Source organism: Phalaenopsis equestris, unplaced genomic scaffold (genome assembly GCF_001263595.1).
Source record: "Phalaenopsis equestris unplaced genomic scaffold, ASM126359v1 Scaffold000757, whole genome shotgun sequence".
In the NCBI taxonomy this organism is placed as follows: Eukaryota; Viridiplantae; Streptophyta; class Magnoliopsida; order Asparagales; family Orchidaceae; genus Phalaenopsis; species Phalaenopsis equestris.
This window is the reverse complement of record NW_018165197.1, coordinates 333,037-348,061: the sequence shown is the minus strand read 5'-3', so window position 1 is coordinate 348,061 and position 15,025 is coordinate 333,037.

Sequence of the window (15,025 nt, the reverse complement as noted above, 5' to 3'; positions counted from 1 at the left end):
GAGACATGAGATAGTTGCACTCAGTGAGGAGTGCAAGGCTATAATTCAGAAGAAGCTTCCTCAGAAACTTAAGGATATTGGGAGATTTACGATCCCTTGTGCAATTGGAGGGAGATTTTATAAAAAGCTTTATTTAAACTTGAAGCAAGTATTAACCTTGAGCTATTATCTATTTTCAGAAGGTTAGGATTAGGAGAAGTGTCTCCTACTACTTTGACCATTCAGTTAGTCGATCGATTGATCATTTATCTTAAAGGGTTTATTGAAGATGTGTGTAGCTAAGGTGGATAAATTTATCTTCCCTGTTGATTTTATTTGTTAGATATGGAGGATGATAAAGAATTTCTTATCATTTTAGATAGACCTTTCCTAGCCACTGGCCGAGCTATGATAGATATACATTTAATGTTTTAAAATCTATGAAATATCCTTCCAAATGTCATGAAAATGAGTGTTTCTGGATGGGCTTAATTGACTATTGGTGTAGAGATCATTTTTGAAATAGTTATGAATTAAAATTAACATAGCATGATTTGGATGAAGAGAAAATCTTAGATTCTCATGATGAATCAACTTTATTAGTTATAGATAAATTAAAATATATTCAGGAGAGGTTTGAGATCATAGATAGAACAACACATAGTAAACTTTTATTCCTTATGCTGAGGAACCACCTAAACTTCAGATGAAGGTGCTTCCCACATATCTCAAGTATTCTTATTTGTGGAATTCATCTATATTAATTGTTATTATATCCTCAAATTTATCACATTCACAAGAACAAAAATTAATAGGAATTTTGAGAAATTATAAGAAAGCCTTTTGGATGACCTTAGTAAGATATTAATGGAATTAGTCTCTTAATTTATATACCAAGGATCCCGGTGGAATATAATCATAAATCCCGAGCATATCCTCAAATGGGACTAAATCCAATTATAAAAAATGTTGGCAAAAAGGAAACTTTGAAGTAGCTAGATGCAACCCTATTCATTATGTTCCTAAGAAGGGGGAGTGTTAGTATCTGTGAATGAACATAATGGATTAATTCCTACTAGAAATGTCATTGGGTGGAAAATTTGTATTGATTACAAGAAATTGAATTTGGCCTGTAGGAAAAATCACTTTCCTCTACCCTTCCTAGATCAGATGTTGGATAGGCGAGCTGGTCATCGATACTTTTGTTGTCTAGATGGATATTTTGGATATCATCAATTACATATAGCTCCTGAGGATCAAGAAAAAACTGCATTCACAAGTACTTATGGGACTTTTTCTCTTAAAAGAATGTCATTTGGGTTATGTAACACACCTATTACTTTTAAGTGGTGCATGATGTCTATTTTCTACGACTTGATTGAGAAAGGAATTGATGTATTCATGGATGAGTTTTCAGTTTTTGAAACTTCATTTAATTCCTTTTTAGATCATTTAGTGAAGGTGTTGGAACATTGTGAAGAAACCAATTTGATTCTTAATTGGTAGAAATGCTAACTCATGGTCATAGGAGGTATTGTTTTGGGACATAAAATATCTAAAAGAGGCATGGAAATAGACCAGAGAAAGTTCAAGTTATTTAAAAAATGCCACGAGTCACTAATGTGAGGGGATTTCAAAGTTTTTTTGGACATGTTGGATTTTATAGATGATAAATATTCTTCTAAAATTGTCAAACCTCTATGTCCTCTCTTAGAAAAAGGCAACCTATTTAAATTTAATCAAGATTGCATAAATTCTTTCAATATAATGAAAGAAAAATTAGTCACTGCTCCTATTAGTCTCACCTGACTGCGAAGATCATTTGAGTTGATATGTGATGCTATTGACTTTGTTATTGGGGCAATTTTAGGGCAAAGATATGATAAATGTTTAAACTATATATTATGCCAACAAAACTCTTAATGCAACACAAATTAATTACACTAAAACTAAGGAGTTATTGGCTGTAGTATATGCTTTTGATAAAGTTAGATCTTATTTAATTGGAACCAAATATATTGTTCATACTGATGATTCAGCTATTAGATATCTTATGTTGAAAAAAGGATGCTAAACCAATATTGATTACATGGATCCTTTTGCTACAAGAATTTGATATTGAATTTCTGGATAGAAAGAGTTCAGATAATCAAATTGCTAATCATTTATCCTTATTAGATCAGCAAAATTCATACATTTATAAAGAAGAAATCAATGAGAATTTTCCTGGCAAGCAACTGTATGCTATTACTGAGTGGAGTTTTTCATGATATACTGACATAGTTAATTTCATAGTTAGTGATCTTATGCCCTATAGATTAACATACTACCAACAAAAAAAGTTCATTGACAATGCTAGATCTTACTTTTGGGATGACTCATATTTGTGTAGAAAGTGTAAGGATCAAGTAATCAAACAATATGTACCCTTAGAAGAAACCCAAGAAATTATTAAGTAATGTCATGATTTAAAATTTGTAGGACATTTTGGAACTGATAGAACTGCTTTTAAGATTTTACAGTATGGATTTTATTGACTTACTCTATTTAGGGATATGAATACACATATAAATACTTGTGATAAGTGCTAGAGAGTAGACACTATTTTTAAATGTGATGAAATGCCCCTATACTTTACTTTGGAAATTAAACTTTTTGATGTATGGGGTTTAAATTTTATGGGACCATCTGCACCATCATTTGGAAATTTATGTATTTTGATAGCTTTAAACTATGTTTCAAAATGAATTGAGGCAATAGCTCTTTCAAACTCTGATGCTCAAAGTGTCACCAAATTCTTAAAGAATAATATCTTCAGTAGATTTGAAATGCCTGAAGTGATCATTGATGATGGAGGAAGGCACTTTAGGAATAAAAAAATGAGACACTAGTTGTTAAATATGTAATTAAACATAAATTTGCCACAACATTTCATCCTCAAACAAGCGGTTTAGCAGAAGTATAAGAGAGAAATCAAGAAGATTTTAGATAAGACTTTCAATCCTAGTAGAAAGGACTGGTCTTTAAGATTAGATGTTGCATTATGGGCTTATAGAACTGCTTACAAAGCTCATATAAGAATGTCTCCAAATAGGCTCATTTTTGGAAACACTTGTCACTTACTAATTTAATTAGAACATAAAGCTTATTGAGCTATTAATGATGTTAATTTAATATGAAAGAAGCTAGTGAGAAGAGATTATTGTAACTAAAAGAACTCGAGGAATTAGACAAGAATATTATGAAAATACAAAATTTTATAAAGAAAAGATGAAAAATTAGCATGATCGAAAGATTCTTAGGAAAGATTTTGAACATGGACAGGAGGCTTTACTATTTAATAAGTGATTAAATTTTTTTCACAGAGAATTTAAGTCCAGGTGGTCGGGGTCATTTACTGTAATTAAAGTTTATCATTTTAGTGCAATCCATATTAAGGATCCTAAAAGTGGTAGGGTGTTTAAAGTGAATAGATAAAGATTTAGACTCTACCAAGGTGGAGAAAAGCCTATAATTAATGAGGTCTTAATGTTGGGTCAACTTAAGTGAGCATCTGGATTTATTGGGCTGATGATTTTAAACTAAGCACTTCTTTGGGGCAACCTAAGTTTGTTGTTGTTTTTAGATGTGATTTATTCATCAGTTTTTGTGGTGTGCAGTTGTTTATTTTTGTGTGTTGATGTTTAAGAATGGGATTTGATTGATTTATTTTTAGTGTGATTTATAGTAGGTGATTCCTTACTCTTCTTGTTGTGACTAGACTTAAATATGTTCTTTAGAAGTAGTAGAATCAACCTTATCCTCTACATCTTAGTTCTCGATTGAACATAAGGTTAACTAGAGATATAATGAGTTTGGACATAGGATGGGTCCATCTCAATTCTTAATTTCCTATTTCCGACCCGGTTCTTACATTTTAGTGGTTCAATAAACCAACAATTAGAGGAATTCATGGAGGACCTTTTTCATTTGTTCTGTCAGTGGTGTACGCTTTATGGGTAAGTAAACATGAAGTTGGCAACAGATAAGCCAGTAGATCGGAGACATCTTGTTTAAATGTTAAACCTTACCAAAATTATTTATAAGCATATGTTTATCAAATGAAAGGAGAATTCATTAGAGATAAATAAATAGAGAAGAAAGATGCGATGAGAAGATGTAGGAGTTAACCTCATTTATCTTTTGTATATGTGAGTTTATTTATGTGGAGAAGGACTTGGGGAGGATTAGAACATTCACTTTAAATGACTATCAAAATCAAATTTGGAACGTGCACGTAGGCTAAGTACCCTTAGGATCAAAATTCTAGGAGTGGTGCTGGCACCTAAGCGTCAAAAGAATGGTACCAATCCTGCACCCTAGGGCCTTGGCACCACCATCGCTGTGCATAGATTCTAGACTTACCTGAGTGATTAAACAACCCAAACCTCCCGAGTTCAAGTATTTTTGGTACAACATCTTCCCTGACTTCTCTCTGGCAATGTTGGAGCGCCACTTGGGGCATTCATCTCTCATCTTTTCCTCATGAATGTTAGCTGTGAGGAGGAGATTTTCATCCATTAAAGTCGATCTCCGCCACAAAAATTGAACTATATTGTAAGCATGTAAATAAAGGAAAAGGATCAGAGTTGGAGCTGCTGAGTTCTTCTTCTTATTGCCCTCCTTGACCGCTACATTCAAGCAACTTTTGGACATAGTAGCTGGTGAAATTAAAATCTTTCAGGGCAAAGTATATATGTTAAATTAGCATTGTTCACACTTAGATTTAGTGAAAAAATTTATTTTGATCATCAAGCCAATTTTTGAGCCGCTGAAGTTGAAATTTATAGAAAAAAATTATAGATTGGTGGTGATAGGACATTTGAATTTCTTATATATACACCTTATCAAATCCATGGCTTGGCCCATCATTCAGAGGATGAAGATGATGGTGATGATGATGAGGAGGAGGAGGTGCAGTTTATTTTTATTTTTCTGATGTGGATGTAGTTTCACTTTTATTTTTCTTTTTCCTCTTACTGCTGCTATGATGAACTCTTTTGTATTTCTTTGATGTGATGGATGATTTATATTTTTGTCTATGGATATTAATGTGTTCTTTGCACTAATTATTTTTGGTTGTTGTGCTAATTGTTATACCAATATGTTGCCAATTTTAAACTCTTTATGCTGATATTTTTCATTCTTAAGCTGCTAATATGTGATTTACTTGTCAATGCATACTTGTCTTTTTTATTATACTTGTAAAATGGCTATGAATAGACTCATGTGATAGAAAGTATTTCAGCGCTATTTTTTCCCTATTCATATTCATGTTATACATTGGGCAGGGAGGGGGGGAAGGTGAAAAATCCTTTAAAGACTTAAATTTTTTTGTCCTCAGTTACCTGCATTTCAAAATGTTGACATTTAAATGGAATTTGAGTTATATGGTGTTAGGTTAAAAAATATTGCAATTTTGTTTAGAGAAAACATAGATTTTTTTTTTAGATTATGTGTAAATATGTCTAGACTAAGGTATAGTTAACTGACAGTTTAACATGATGAAAAAATTGTTTCATTATTTATTTTTGTAAAGAGTGTTACATTTGTCAATTAGGCATCCTTAGATATACACTTCAAAAAGAATTAGTACTCTATTCAATATAAATTTCAATTATTACATATTTCCTTTAAAAAATAAAATAAGAGTGAAAAGAGTGTTATAGGTTTGGCTTTAGAAGGGTGATAGTGCAAGTCAAAACTATTAAAGGACTATCCTGATATTGTAATCTTCCTTAAAGCAATGTTAAAGATTACAAATGAAATTTGCATCCTGAAGCAAGAAAAGAAAAAAATGTATGATCAAAAGAAAGTATTAAGGGGAGGTGAAGCTTGAGGAGAAGCCTAATCAAAAAGTAGTTTTACTGAATTATTTCTAAAGTTGAAACTTTATTACATTCTTAAGCTTATTGATCCTGATTTTTTATATTTAAGGATTTATGAAGTTAACACCACTACATCGCCAAAAACTTGATCCTTACATAAAAAGTAAGTTGTGTAATATATATATATAATTACAGGCAATTAATAATGAGATTCTACCCAAGTATATATATCATTGTCAAGTAATAAAGGACTTTCTATTTAAGCCCCAAATATCGATCCTACAGGGAAGGTGTAAATTGGAAATTATATGTTTTACTAGGAAATTTACATAAAATCAAACAAAATCACTGTCGCTAATTTTGAATGTTGAGCCATTATCAAAATTAAAGTACTTAACAATTAGCAAAACATAAATGCAAAGTTTAAAAAGTAAATACTAATCTACTAACTATGTTATGAAATGAAGATTTCTTATGTGAAAAAGCGTCATTCCCACTACAATGAGGTTTTGGTGAAATGAGATGAGATAAATGTTTATAATATGTATTGTACCAAATAGGAGCAATTATAATTCTCTACCCTGATACAGTGCATAGAAAATCATTGGCTAATCTTAGGTTTAGTCCCTAGATCTGTGGCTAGGCTAGGAGGATACCGGCTCCCACGCCAAAGCTCCTACTTCCCTTCACCTGAAGGCTAACTCTCGCTTTAGTTTTTAAACACTAAGACCGAATTGGGGATTTTAGTTTGTCACCCTAAAGATTCTCCAATTCTACACCCAACAAAGAATATTTCTCTATTTATTTGCACTTAATTCCATGAACAATTTTCTCCTTCATGAAATCAAATGTGATCCTCACTTTGTTATAGAACTCATACTCCATTTCCCGGATCATATGTTTCACAACATATTTTAACAATTTAATTGGCTAGATCAAAATAGAAATTAAGTTCGAAGTTGAAAAATCATCACAATTTATTTTATATTTTAATATTGGCACATCATATTATCTCTTCATTTCATCATATCTCAGAGTAGGGAGAAAGATAGAGTGAAATACTCAGACTTCATGAGAAAGACACAACAAAACACAAATTGTATATAAAAAAGAAAGTTCATACAACACTAATAAACAAATAAAACTTATCTAAAACTCTTTTTCAAAGCAAATCCCTTGTATCCTTTTCTTAGGAATGCAGGAAGAAGATATCTCTCACTTTTCTCCTTCTCCAACACTCTTACAGAAAGGTCTAAAAATGCATATATTTTCGCGGTATCACTTATCTATCTTTAAATTAAATTTGTAAGTTTTTCTTTAGGGTGTTTAAATTTTGTTTGTATATGTTCTAAGGTGCTTTAATTTACAAATAATTACTGCTTTTTAAGTTGAATAGAAAATCAAGTTTTTCTCATTAAATGAAAGGTTCCCTAGGGTTAGAATTGTTTATTAGAGTTAATTTAAATTTATTTTATGAATTTCCTGAGACAAAGTTGTTAATGGTTTTATTGAAACCCATTTCCTCCAATTAATAAAATTAATTTTGAAATATTTAGTGTTACTTGAGGACAAGTAACGTTAAAGTTTGGCGGATTTTTATTTGTCTAAAAGCATGATAAATTTCTTTTTATCTTTTACACCTATTTATGGATGAAATTAAACTTTAGAGAAATGTATTTTTATGGTACAATAGGTAGTAGATGTGGAATGAAACGATAAAGAAGTGGAGCGAATTGGAGGTGAAATGGAGCAAAACGGCTCCAAGAGGACTGACGCCTAGGTACTAACCTCTTGACGCCAAAGCCTAGCACCTCAAAGCCTTGGTGTCATCCACTTGGTGCCTACAAACCAGTTTTAATTGAACTGGACAGAGAGCCTGGTGCATAGGTGTCAACTCTCCAGGGCCTTGACGCCAGCAAATGTTTTGTAGTTTTTCAGTAGTTCCTTCGATGGTTATGTTGTGAATATAGCTAATGTTTGGTGCTTAATAGAGAAATTTTAGGTAGTATAAAAAGTGGAAAAGACCTTCGAACCCTAGAGGAAATCTTAGAGGAAATATAGAGATCAATTATAGTTTAGATTTTTTTTTTATTTCAGAGTTTGCTAAGGATTTGAAAGGATATTCTAGAGAGGTTCTTCAGCGAGGCAGCAAGAGATCTTCTTGTGAGAGATTTCCAGTGCTTAAGAAGGAAAAAAGCTAATTATTGTGTACACCTTTGTGTTGTAACTTTCTTTAAGCATAATTCTAGTGGATTGATTTGTTTTAAGAATGTGTTGTGGCAATTTTTTTATGCTTCGTGAGTAGTTTCATTTTACCTTTCTCCTTGTGATGAATAAGTAGATGGTGTAGAATGGTGACATGTTTTTAAAATTGGTTTTTACTCTTTAAATGGATGATTTTCCTTCTATGCTTCGTTTACTTATCATTCTGGCCAAATGGTTTGTTAAAATTTGTTGTGAACCTATAAGAACTCGGGAGAGGTACAACATGAACAACGAGGAAAATGCAAATAGATAGAGAATTAATCTTTAATGGGCTCTAATTTGGGTTTACGGAATTAAAACCAAATGAGTCAAACTTATTTATGGAATCGAAAGAGGGTAAAGTAGATAATGCTCTTATTTGTCACTTACGACATTTTCAATCTATTGCCTTCACTATCTACACACCTCTTATACCATTGCAAAAAGGAAGGTAGCCTTATCACTTAATGTCATCCAAATTTTAATATAATTAGTGGAATTTTTACATATACTAAATCATTAATATAACCATAAAACTTTCAAGACTTCCAAACTAAGAACTATTTTAATAGGCTAGAACTTTCCTTAAGATTGTAACACCTCTTTCCCCGTGGGATTGATAATCTGGACACAAATAGCTGATTTACTTGAAACAAGCACATATACTTGTGTGATATGAAGGGCTGCGTAAACACCTGACCTGGAAGCAAATTTGGCGGTCCAACACACACATTAAGATTTTGGGGCCGTTGTTGGGGACCAAATGTGTAGTGCCACATTGCTACAGAAATAAAATTAACAAATGCACAGTACATAAACAAAACTACAAATGTGCATGCTCCAATTGCAGCACAACACCCTATCAGATGTGTGTTAACTTCAACAACATGAACTGTACCTACCGGAAGGATGGCTATCTGTTACAAAGGGTTGATGCACTGGTGAAATCAGCGGTCGGTCATTCAATGATGAACTTCTTGGATGCCTTATTTGGATATGATCAGCTAAAGATTCACCAGGACGATGTAGAGAAGACAGCTTTCAAAATTGCTGAAGGTGCATAATGTTATAATATAATGGTGTTTAGCCATAAAAATCCTAGAACTACTTATAATTGACTTATAGATGTAATTTTTTTTAACAAAAAATGAAATAAATATTGAAGTCTATGTGAATGATTTGTTGGTTGAGAGTAAATTAGTCGAATAATACATAAATAACATAAAATAAACCTTCGAAACACTTAAATAATTCAATATAAGAATAAATCAACTAACATATAATTTCAGAGAATCCATAAACAAATTTCTCGATTATCTCTTGACTCTAAAGGGAATAATCTTGACTCTATAAGGAATAACCTTGACTCTAGAGGGACTAAAAAGCAACCAAAAAAATACATGCATAGTTAGACATGTAATCCCCTCAGAATATCAATGAAGTATTGAAGTTACTAGGTTGGATTACAGGTATTATTCAATTGATCTCTAGATCAATTGATACATGTGTAGATTTTTTAAAATTCTAAGGAAAGCAATGAACTTCACCTGGTTGGATTAATAAGAATAAGAATTCAAAAAGCTAAGAGAATCCTTAGCATCTTTACCATTTCTCCAGAGTGCCATGCCAAATAAAGTCATTTCTCTATTCTTAGGAGTAAGAACTAAAGCCAACAGTTTAGTTCTTATTGGAGAGGAGATTGGGAGACATTTCTCAATCTACTACATCAGCCGAGTCCTTAGAAGCTAAAATCAAGTGCCCCATTATGCATAATCTAACATTTGCACTTATTATTTTTCCACTCAGGCTTTAACCATATTTTCTACAACATCTGGTCCATCATCAACTATGTACTCAAATCCATTTTAATTTAATCAAGCACTCCAATTGACTCCTCAAATGAGCGGTAGAGCTCAACTAATTTGGTGTTATGTGCTCTAGACTGTAATTAAAGAACTAGTAGTGTTGACTTCCTTACAGACTTTTCTTAAACAAGTAAACCGACTGAAGGAGCATTCTTCAAGAGCCAGACCTCAATGTTGTACATCAACACTACTTCAAACCATATAAGAGAAAATCTTGGCCTCTCTCTAACCGCTCTGAACATGGAGTATGTCTACCACTCAACTAAAATTGGGTTCAAAGTCACCAACATTTGCATCAAGTATGAAGCCTTAATCACCTAGTTGACGCTTGTACATGAGATGGGTGCTTGATACCTCTCAATGAAATTTGACACATAGTTGGCAGTCAACCAAATCAATAAGAAATTTTAAGTCAAGGTCGACATGATAGACAATTAATTAAACAAAGAAAAGATGGACATCAAAAAGTATGAAGGCTTTAAAATTTTGCCTATTTCTTGGAAGGAGAAGCAAGTAACTAACATATTATCCAAGTTTATCCCCTTAGAGGAGGAGATGCCCCAATGATTGGTCCAGTCAGCCATCAAAGAACAAAAGAAAATGGAAATGGAAACTGAAGGCCTGAGGAGTTGGGTGGATCCTTACATCCAATAGTGGGAAAATGTCTACAATATTATAGACTTGAGGATATTCAAGATCAAAGCCGCACAATATCTTCTATTCAAAGGGAAGCTTTTTTAGAGATTTGTCAGTTCAAAGTATCTTAGGTGCATAAAGGAAAACAAGGGAAAAAAAGTCCTCTAAGAAATACACTCTAGGATGTGCGAAATCCACTTAAAATAAAAAAAATTTTAGCACACACGGTACAATGAATATTTTTGGCTGAAAATTCTGAAGGACACGGAAGAGTTCTCTAAGAGAAGTAAGCCATGCCAAAAGTACGCATCATTCTATCATGAACTAACACAAGATTCAACTAATTTTATAGCCCTTGACCTTTAAATATTTGGGGATTAAATATCCTTGGATCATTTCCACCATCTCTAGGTTAGTGTTTGTTCATCTTAGTCACAGTGAAATATTTCTCCAAGTGGATTGAAGCTAAGACACTCATCCAAATTGTTATGAAAATCATCTAAAACTTCATCTAGATAGATCTTATCTATCAAAATGGGCCACCATTAGTCAGTACTGCTAACAACAGGATGTAATTTGCTGAACAAGGGGTGAAAGACTTCTGTCATAGCAAAGTGGTTAGCCTGAAAATTGTATAAATGCATCATCCCCAGAGGAACGAGCAAGTTAAAGTGGATAAAAAAATTATTAAATACTCTAGGGGAAAGTATTAAAGGAGTAGAAGTCCATCCATCAGATCCATGGGTGGTTCAAATAACATCATCAATTAGAGATGACCTCAACAATTTTTTTTTCCTTAGAGAATTTCTTATATTAATACAAATAAAAAACAAAAGAAGTTTCCATTCCAACCTTAGTATTTCTTACAAGCAAATATGGAAGACAAGATTCGGCTAATTGTATGCATAATCCTTGGTCTAAAGGACACTCAGTAAACTCAGGGATTTCATGTAATCTGAAGCCTAGCCAAGGCTTTGGGAACATGGACCTGATTGGAGAATAGACAACGTCGCATGACATCCAATCGATAAAATCAAATTGAAATGGTCAACAACAACACAAGATGTCTGATCAATATTGCTAAAACATGATACATAAATAAGAACCTATGTCCCTTAAATCAACTTTGGTCAAGCTCTGTAGATGGTTCCCTACCCATTTGCAATAAAATCCATGATGGACGGCGAGCAAATCATCCTAGCATTAAGCCTAAATGGTTAGCTCCGCAAAAGTTGCAGTAAGATTTGTTTAATTTGCCTAGCAAAAGGTGAAGCTCGTATAGGTTATGACCAGAACGAGTAAAAGAAACATTAAACGTGAAGTACTTGAGTCAGGTAGTATCAAGAACAATCAAGAATTTCTTCTAAAGAAATTAAACCATCAATCATTACAAACATCCATCACATGAAGAAAAGAAATTCAGTAAAGATAAAAGATAGATAAAATCTTGCCAAAAAATCCAATTGATTTCATTAAAAAAGTATTACAAAAATTTCTTTTTATAAAATAGCTTTCTATAATTTGCATTTTGATTACTAGAAACAAAAGATTATCCTAAGATCAGATGGGTTAGAGCCAAATCAGGTTTAGATGGTCCTCCATCATCCGTAGTACTTTCTTCTTATTCTTTTTTTATGTCAGCTCCTCACTACTACAGTGGCAGAGCAGTGAGCGGCTTCAAAAACTCATCCATATTGGGATACTTAGAGTCCATTAAATTAGCCAGAACAAACCAGTCAATCACCAACTTTATTCCGAGGCAGAGAAGCCTCACATGAAAAGCAATTAGCTCTTCATCTATCTTCATGATTGCCCTTTCATTCTTTAAAGTTTTGTTCTCTTCCGAGATAGAGGACAATTACCCTAACAAATGAAGTACTCCAGCCTGAGTTTTTTTAATCTTTGTCTCAGTAATAGTCACCTGTTTCTCAGCCATTGTAGCTATTTCCGCAATTGCCACAACCACATCCTCATTTTCTGCCCATTGATCCTCTAATTCCAATCAATCACCAAAATCCTTAAAAACGGCCATAGATTGGAAAAGAGAGGATTCATAGGCTATAATGTGGTAACAGCCAACTACCTTCCATAGCTCATTATAGCTGAGTGATTGATGAACCATCTCAAAGGCAAGGGACCAGCATACCTCCATGAGGGTGGAGGGGTACTCAGCTGTAGTAGCAGAATAGATTTATAAATCTTTCTTTAGGTAGAGCATGCTAAATTGACCTTCAGAGATGGTGCTAACCATCACAACTTAGTTGAATCCATGTAAGAAGGGACTCCATTCACCATTTCCTGGGAGGGGGCAGAGGTAGAACACATGACTTACTAACGGGAACTTTCCCCTTTTGACGACAACCATCTTCCACATAACCTGAAGTTCCTTGCTAAAAATGGGCTCTTGTTCTCATTCAAGTTCAGATTGGGCCACAAGATAAGGTCGGCTGGCTTCACCTGTAATGGTCGGGCTAGGAGTTGTGGAATCATTTCAGAGTCCTTTATTTGATGAATCCAGCTCCTCTGCGCTACTTGCCAAGTTGCTTGGATTTTGATCATTCTCCCAATGTTGTGCCTCTGATGGACCTACAACCAACAAAGTCGTCTTTGCTTTTCTCTCAATTATTATTGGCTCGCTTGTTCAGATTCTGTAAACTACCACTAATGTCTCAAAGATGGAGTATATGAAATCCCCGTCTAAAGTACTTTTGGTGGATTGGGCAAAGGACCCCCTCAGTTCGTCAATGATGTAAATTCTAGGCTTCTTTTAAGCAACTTTGACCGCCTTATCTCTACGTTGGGAATCCTTGGCATTCCTCAGCCTACAACTCAATAGTCATACCTCCAAACTTTATAGTCAGCACGTCAGTGTACTGGTGCATCGACAGGTGCCTCCCAATCACTTCTCCAGCCTTCCTCAGAGTTTGGACAGGAACAAATCTGTTATTCTAGTAAACATCTTCGATTGGTATTATCTTGAACCCCTAACCGACGAAAGAAGATCCAAGGAAGAATCAAAGTTTCCAATCCCTCATTTTGTTTCAAGCTTCAGAAGCTGGAAGTTCTTAGACGAACCAACTTAGACGTAGCCTTCCAAGTCAACTCTGAATGAGAAATATTATGGAAAAAGATAAAAACATGGAACTCCTGATAACTGGCAGTCAGTAATGATGGTCATGATCACCTTTGAATGACTCCATAGTGCTTGAATATGGGCCTGAAATCATGCCAGAAAAGATGGATCCTCCATCATAATTGATCTCTATAAAATATCAAGCATCTCCCAAATGAGTTAGTCATTCAAGCATAACTCTTAGTTGCCTGAAGTTAATTCGAATCTTTAAGACACAAGTTTCATGGATCAGGTCCACATCCCTAGGCGACATGAATGACCTCTCAAGAGCTAAAATCTACATTGGAGCCCTCCAAAAGAAAGAAAAGAAAAGAGCAGAAGTACCGAGTGAAAGAGGTGAGTAAAGGATAAAGAACATACTAGGGGACTTCAACCCCTCACCTCTATATATAAGGGTTACAGGGAAGCAGAACCGTCGTGCCTCAATTTCAAAAAAGTGTATCACATCAACATAATTTTTGAGAGAAACTAATTACAAAAAGTAAACTGTATTTTGAAAAACTTTTAACAAAGAATCTTATTCAGGAAGGAAAAAATTTAAATCTGGTTCGTTCGCTGCTTCAACTGAGATAAGACCTTAACAAAACAGCTTCTTATATATCACATTACCCCCAAAATTAAAACTATCTACACCGCCAACTTTAGTCTGGGCCAAGAACTTCAAGTAAGTTTCATAAACATTTGACAGTGCCAACCAAACATTTGCAATGTTAGAAGCCTTCCATATCCTCTAGTAAGGGAGCTAGCAAACTGGGGACATCCTTCGCTTTTGGTTTTTTCTCCATACATTGCAAATGTGCTAGCCTGGCAATTCACCATATTTTCCTCAATTTGAGTTAGCATCAAAGTTGTCTGAACCAGTCTTAGAGCCTAGCCATAACTATCATCCCCTAATAACGAATTGATAATCTGGTTGTTGGCTTTCACATAAAAAAACAAAATTTAGAAAGAATAAAGAGAGATTTCATAACCTCGAAGATCAAATCTCCATGTGCCAAGGAGTCGATTCACATTTATGCAGAGGAGTATCAAACTACTGTCACCATGCAGTAATGGAGTAGTCACAATCCTCAGTCCCTCGATAGATGACTGTGCACAAGAAGCTTTTTAACCCCCAAACAAAGGAGCTCAAACAACTTATCTCATAAGAGGATTAGTTGGCTAGGCACGGATGACTGGAGGAGGTTGAATAGATGATCGTATTGCCAGGAAGCCCAACCTACTTCCATCCTCTGCCCAATCCTACTTCCTGGGAAAGTGGATTTGATTTAATTTAATCTATATGTATATATATATATATA